Raw genomic sequence first — 7,552 nt, 5'->3', positions numbered from 1 at the left:
ATCCTTGTTAACTTACCTTGAAAAGTCTTTCCCTGAAAGCTATAACTTAGGTCCAAAGTGGGTGGCTGAATGTGCAATGGACCCTGATTCTCTTTCCCAAAGACCAAAATGTTCTTGCCCAGTGGATGGAAATACTTTCCACTGTGCTTCCCTCAAGAGATCAATTTAAAACAGAGCATCGTTGCTTCTGTAAAATTTGAACCCAGAGCCCTCCAGCTTTGGTGTTTTATTTTCATGATTTAAATTTGTTCCCCAACTCCTTAATTTCAAAGGGGCAGCAGTCTACCAGAGTTTCCTTTACCAATCAGACAAAAAGCAGATGTTCATGCTGAATATTGCACAGCTCAGTACAGCAGGCAGGAAACTTCATGTAATAAAATTACTCAGTGTGGAAATTCTTGACTGTGGCCCAGTTCACAAAGCCTGCAGAAAGCCCTGTCATGAGTTTGACCATGCCCTTTGAAATTAAGGAGTTGGGGAACAAATTTAAATCATGAAAATAAGGTCTCAAAGGCTGAGGGGCTCTGGGTTCAAATTTCTCAAAAGCAGTATGGCTGGGTTTTAAAACTGATCTTTGCAGTGAACTGCAGCAGGAGGCATTGTCAAAAACTGGGCAAGCTGGCACTGTCCAATCTTTCCTCAAAAAACAGGGAGGCAAACATAAACTTCTGAGGCAACAGGCTTTTTTTTCAGTTAAAGGCTTTCTTTAGATGTTAATGTCAGCTTTCTCAGTGTCTGTGGGAATAAAGAGCTTCTTCTAATGGTTCACTTTTGACTTTAATGTCCAATTAATTTTTTTTTTGTTTTTTAACACACTATACTGTTTATTTCAACAAGATCTCCTTATAAAGTATAGTTATTCTTCCCTGGTTTCAATTATAATCTCCTAAAAAGATTCAGTGATTTACCATCAAGACCAACTCTCAATTCCTTCATACATTATGAGACATTTTTTCAGAATTTAAAGGGTTTTTTACCTCCAAATTACATAGAGAAAGAAGGTGGTGATAAGACTCAGAATTTATTCTTCAAATAAATTCTCCATTTTCCTTTAATAATGTACAGAATCCTTTCTGTATTAGAAACAAATTATATAATTTCACCTGTAACAAAGATGATTCAGGTGGTTCCATTATTTTTCTCTTTCTATCTAGTAATTTGTAGTGTCTTGGAGAATAAATATACTCTAACCAATTTGATTTATCATATTCCTTTCCAAATTAGATTTTCTCTCCTTGGTTTTGTTTGGATGTCTTTTTTATTGGGAAGCCAGTTTGACAACTAGCTGGGACTCGTCCTTAAATGAGCTGCAGAATGGGAATCTTTTACTTTGAATGGTAGACACTTCTCTTTCCTACCCTGAGAATGCACAATGAAATAAAACCTCCCCTCTTGCTGGTTATGCCATCACAAATTTACCTTCTTCCTTTGTTAACGAATACATTTTTCTTTTTGAGAGGCTCAAAAGTTCACTACCAACACAGGGCTTGATAAGACCTTTGAGATAAGACTTTTGGTCACTAACTCAATTGGATAACCATAATACATGATGAGTCATAGAGCCATAGAATGGTTGAGGTTGGAAGGGGCTTTAAAGATCATCCAGCTCAAAATCCCCTGCCATGGGCAGAGACACCTTCCTCAAGACCAAATTGCTCAAAGCCCCATCCAACCTGGCCTTGAATAGTTCCAGGGATGGGGCATGCACAGCTTCTCTGGGCAACCTGTTCTAGTGTCACACAAACTTCAGAATAAGGAATTTCTTCCTAACGTCTAATATAAAGTTATCCTCTATCAGTGTAAAACCATTGTCCCTTGTCCTATCTCTACACTCCCTGATAAGGAGACCCTCCCCACCTTTTCTCTAGGTAGGTACTGAAGTACTGAAGTAAAGTACTGAAAGGCCACAACAAGGTCTCCTGGGGCCTTCTCTCTTCAGTGTGAACAACCCCAATTCTCTCAGCCAGTACTCATGGGGAAGTGTTCCAGCCCCCAGTCTTCTTTCTGGGCCTCTTCTGGATGCACTTGAGCAGGGCCATGTCCTTCCTATATTGGGGGCTCTAACCTGAACACAATATTCCAGGTGAGGTCTCACTGGAGGGGAGTGGAAGGATCAAGTCTCTTAACCTGCTGGCTGTTCTTCTTTTGATGCATCCCAGGATACAATTGTCTTTCTGGGCTGTCAGCACACCCTGCAGGCTCATATTCAGTTTTTCATCCCCCAGTCCTGCTGGGCCCTTCTCCACAGGGCTGATCTCAGCTGGCTGATCACCCAGCCTGTATCCATGCTTGGGGGATTGACCCAGGCACCAGAGTTTGCACTTGGTCTTGTTAAACTTCATGAGGCTTATGTGGGTGCAGCTCTCTATATTAATTGCATAATAAATTAAGTGTCTATAAATGCTTTTGATATGCTTGAATTAAAATATTTAATATGATTTTTTGGACGTTCACAGAACTGAGGCTTCTGTGAACAGAAGGCTTGCAGTCCGCCTTGAGCAAGATTTAGCATTTACCTTTAAAAGCAGCTTGGAAGATACAGCTAAGCCTCCATACCTTTCCTTACTACTTTTGCACATGCTGGTGTAGAAGCCAGCTGGTTGTACTGAAACTTGGACTAATTTGAACTGCAAGAAACGGAGCTTAACACAAATGCAGGTACGACTGCAGTTGCTTCTTAGCTGGGGGTGTGAGAGAGCATACGAAAGGTGGCTGCAAATCAGAGGAGGTATTAACTGAATCCTGAGGTCATGCAGAAAAAACCTGAACACAGACTGAAGAAGTCAATCGTTAAAGTAAGGTATAATGAGAAATGGATAAAAGAGGGAAAATTATATGGGACCACACCGAAAACATTCCAAGTTGCCAACCCTAATTAGTGTTTGTGAAATCCCGGACTGTTGCCATGGCAATAAATGTGATACTACAAATGCAGCATTCTGACTTCTTCACAGGATCAAGCAAAGTTGGAAAGGAGCAAATCCCTATGTAAACATCAATATCGTCAATTAATTAGGAAACACAGCAAGACAAATAGTAAGAACCCATGAAAGGTAAATTAATTTCTGCTTTCTGCCTGCTATATTTGAAAGTTTCCCCAGTATCAAGCATTTCTGAAATTCACTTTCATTCAACAGTAATGTTTTGTCACAGACCACTGTTGTGAAGTTGCCATGAAGAGAGTTTTTTAATACGTTATTTTGCAAGTTAAAGACTTTGGCTTATTTGAGCTATTTCAGCTACCTAAAACCCTTTCTTTCTTTAAATGTCACTTAGCATGTTTATTCATTTATTTGTTTCTTTGAGATAAAGTTCTACCTAAATATACCCCAAGTTCTCTGTTCCTTTTAGAAAAACTGCTAAACAATCTAAAATGGAGCAGATAATCCTGAGTGCCAGCAAGTGGCAGATACAGGACAACTGGGGGATCAAATCCAGACAACATGGGGTTATGAAAAGCATGTCCTGCTTGACCAACCTGATCTTCTATGACAAGGTGATTCACTTAGTGGATTAAAGAAAGGCTGTGGATGTTGTCTACCTAAACTTCAGGTAAGCCTTTAACACAATTTCCCACAACATTCTCCTCGAGAAACTGGCTTCCCATGTCTTGGATGGGTTTATTCTTAGCTGGATAAAAAGCTGTCTGTACAGCCAGGCCCGGAGAGGGAACAATATCCAGCTGATGGCTGGTCACCAGTGGTGTTCCCCAGGGCTCACTGTTGGGGCCAGTTCTGTTTATTATTTATATCAATGATCTGGATGAGCAGATCAAGTGCACCTTCAGTAAGTTTGCAGACTGTCATCAAGTTGGGTGGGAATATCAGTCTACTGGGTGGGAATATTGAGCTATGGAAGGGCTCTGCAGAGGGATCTGGACAGGCTGGATTGATGGGATGAGGCCAACTGCATGAGCTTCAACAAGTGTCAGGTCCTACCCTTGGGTAAAGCAACCCCAGGCAATGCCACAGGCTGGGGGCAGAGTGGCTGGAAAGCTGCTGGTGGGAAAGGACCTGGGAGTGCTGATTGACAGTGGCTGAACATGAGCCAATGTGTGCCCAGGGGGCCGAGAAGGCCAATGGCATCATGGCCTGTGTCAGGAATTGTGAGGCCAGCAGGAGCAGAGGAGGGATCACCCCTGCATACTTGGCACTGGTGAGGCTGCACCTCAAATCCTGAGTTCACTTTTGGGTTCCTCAGAACAAAAACAATATTGAGATGTTGGAGCGAGTCCAGAGGAGGGCGATGGAACTGGTGAAGGGTCTGGATGGGAAGTGCTTCCAGCAGTGGCTGAGGGAGCTGAGGTTGTCTGGGAAGAAAAGGAGGCTCAGGGTTGACCTTATCACTCTCTACAACTGCCTGAAAGGAGAGTGTAGCCAGGCAGGGATCAGTCTCTTCTCCCAGGTAACAAGTGACAGGACAAGAGGAAATGGCCTCAAGTTGTGCCAGGGAAGGTATAGATTGGATATTAGGAAAAATTTATTCACTGAAAAGATTGTCAAGCAGTCGAATGGGCTGTCCAGGGAAGTGATGGAGTCACCATCTGGGGTATTTGAAAGGCATGTTAATGTGGCACTTGGGGACATGGCTTTTTCATGGACTTGGCAGTGCTAGGTTAACTGTTCAACTCAATGATTGTAGAGGTCTTTTACAACCTAAATGTTTCAATGATTCCATGAAAATATTAAACAATGTGAAAAAAATGCCTTTTTTTCCCCACGGTCTTGTCTTTGGCATGACTTCAGAACCTTGTACTACTTGAGTAGTTTCACTATAGACACATAAGGATCCTGCCAGAAACAGAACATCTCTGCCATGGTTTAACCCCAGCAGGAAACTCAGCCCCACACAGCCACTTGCTCACTCCCCACTGGTGAGCTGGGAGACAGAATCAGAAGAGTAAAAGGGAGAAATCTCTTGGGTTAAGATAAAAACAGGTTAACAGAAGAAGCAAAAGCTGCACATGCAAGCAAAGCAAAACAAGGAACTCATTCATCCCTTCCCATGGGCAGGCGTCTGTTCAGCCACGCCCAGGAGAGCAGGCCTCTGTCATGCTTGGGACTTGAGAAGACAAATGCCTCCACTCTGAATGTCCCCACCTGCCTTCTTCTTTCCTCAGTTTTTATTGCTGAGCATGATGAGTACGGAATGGGAAATCCCTTGGTTCAGTTGGAGACAACTGTCTTGTCCGTGTCCCCTCCCAACTTCTTGGGTACCCCCAGCTTTTATCGCTGGCAGGGTGGGGAGCAAAAGGAGCCTTGGCTCTGTGTAAGCTCTGCTCAGCAGTAACGAGAACATCCCTTTGTTACCAACACTGCTTCCAGCACAAATCCGAAACACAGCCCCATACCAGCTGCTGTGACGAAAGTTAACTCTATCCCAACCAAAACCAGCATAAGGTGGAATACCTTGCTCTTTTATAAAGAAAATACTTGGGTTTGTGGAATTAGGTCAGAATCTTTATCTCATTTGACTTGCACAGACATATAACAATTTCAAGTATTTAAACTCCTTCTGTAATAAAATGCAGCCAGAAGATTCCATATTATGAATATAAACACAAAGGTGACTAATGCTAAAAAAAAAAACAAACCAGAATAAAATTTGCTGTAAGTGTTTCCATTTGGTAAACAAGTTTCTTTTACTTTTATTTGACAAATCATCGCATTGGTAATACTCACAAATGCAGGTCTGGAATACAATTCTCAAACACGTCCTCTGCTGCTAAGAGTTTGATTAACTGGCACCCACCCCATTTATTCTATCACTGCATCAATGCTTTGGCATTCTTTAAAGTCAATCCTTTTTGTCCAGTATTAATTATTGTTTAATCCATATCTGGCAATATTCCTAATGGTTGGCTTAATTAATTTAATAAAGGACAGAGAAATATTTCTTTTCTAAATACGATCTAGTTTGATTGACAAAACATTTGATTGACCAGGATTTTGAATAATCTTATGGATGACTTCATCAGCAGAGTAAGAAAGGTCAGTTTGAATACCTGGGTTATTTTGAATTTGTCAGTGCTTTTATCATGTTTTTATAATTCTATACAGTGGCAGCATAGTGGAAAGAAAACTAAAGAAGAGCATTCACTGGACACTAGCTCAGCAAACAGAAGGTTGTATTCCCAATTTTGACTGAGATGCTGTATGCCCTTGGGTTGGCATTCTCCTATTTCTTGTTATTTTGTCTGTTTGGACTGGAGCTTCTCCTGGGTGGGTACTGGAGGTGCTAATTAGAGTAGGTAGCAAAATGGGGTCCTGATCTCTGTTGTGGCCTCTAGGTGTTGCTATAATACAAATAATTAATCAAAAGACATATTTTACTGTCCACAGAGGGTGTTGCCAATTTTTCCCAGAACCATGCTTAATTTTATACAGTTAAACCGCTCTCTCTCCCTCCTCCCTACAGCATAACTGAAATTTTAGCTTTGTATTTGAACATAAAAAGTAAAAGTAGGAAAGCTGTAGAAAGAGATTTGACTGTCCTCTAGCCAAAGTTCCTAATTTTGGGGTGCTTTTATGATAGTCTCTTGTCCAAGGGTGGTTGCTACTAGAGGAACCTGCTATTATATTCCTGACTCAGCCCAACCTTCCACTGCCAAAATCAACCATTGGGCATCACACCCCTTTGCAAGGCTTCTGCTGCTGATGTGGTTTAGGGGTATAAGCACAAGGCACACATAAAGACACAAGTGCAGGTTAGATCAGCACATAGACCTGTTCTCATGTCTAATGACACGAGGCCATAAAATTATTACAAACTGGGATACTTGTAAGTTTAGTGAGGATAAACTTTTTCTTTTAGGGGGAAAGTTCAGACCCTGGTGTGGCTTGATCTCAAGAGCTGCATATTTTGCTCAACAGGGGGCTAATATGCAAAACTCATTGTTGTTATCATTAACAATCTTATGATTTGTAGTTTAAATTTTAAAAATACAGCATAGAAAAAAAACCCAAATGAGAAAATAATTCGGACGAGTAAGTGCAACCTTTTGTTTTGTCAGGTTTCCAAGGAAGGGGCTGGCAATCCTGCAGCCCAGCCCAGCACATCATTTGATGTAACCTCCAGCCGAGCAGCTCCTGTGGAACAGCCCTTGTGGAGGAGTGCCCGAGCCATCGGCACTCCTGGCAATGCCCGGAATAGTGGCAGATGCCCCTCAAAACTGCATTTGTTGGAAATGCATTTGTAGCCAAACAGTTTTGCCTGGCAGGGGATAAGCGATCCCTCCTGCAAAGCAACGGCACAGTAAGGAAAGGAGCTGGATGCAGATTTGAAGAAAACGATGCAGGTGCCTGCTGGAGCGATGCCTCAGCAGGATTTACTGACACAAAGGGGCTGAGTACGCGATGGGAGCTCTGTCCTCTTTCTGCCCAGACACAGGTGCTATGAGCCCTGTAGCCATCCACTCCTTTCTCTGCGGCCTCATCAGCTCTGGATTAATGATAATCCCTTTTTGCCACAGAGCAGAAATACAGTGAGGGCTGAAGAGTCTCTCTGCTCTGGTCTGTATGTGGTTCAACCTCTGGGACAACCGTGGTCCAGC

Source organism: Prinia subflava, chromosome 1, assembly GCF_021018805.1.
Source record: "Prinia subflava isolate CZ2003 ecotype Zambia chromosome 1, Cam_Psub_1.2, whole genome shotgun sequence".
Taxonomy (NCBI): Eukaryota; Metazoa; Chordata; class Aves; order Passeriformes; family Cisticolidae; genus Prinia; species Prinia subflava.
Note: the sequence above shows the minus strand (reverse complement) of the source record.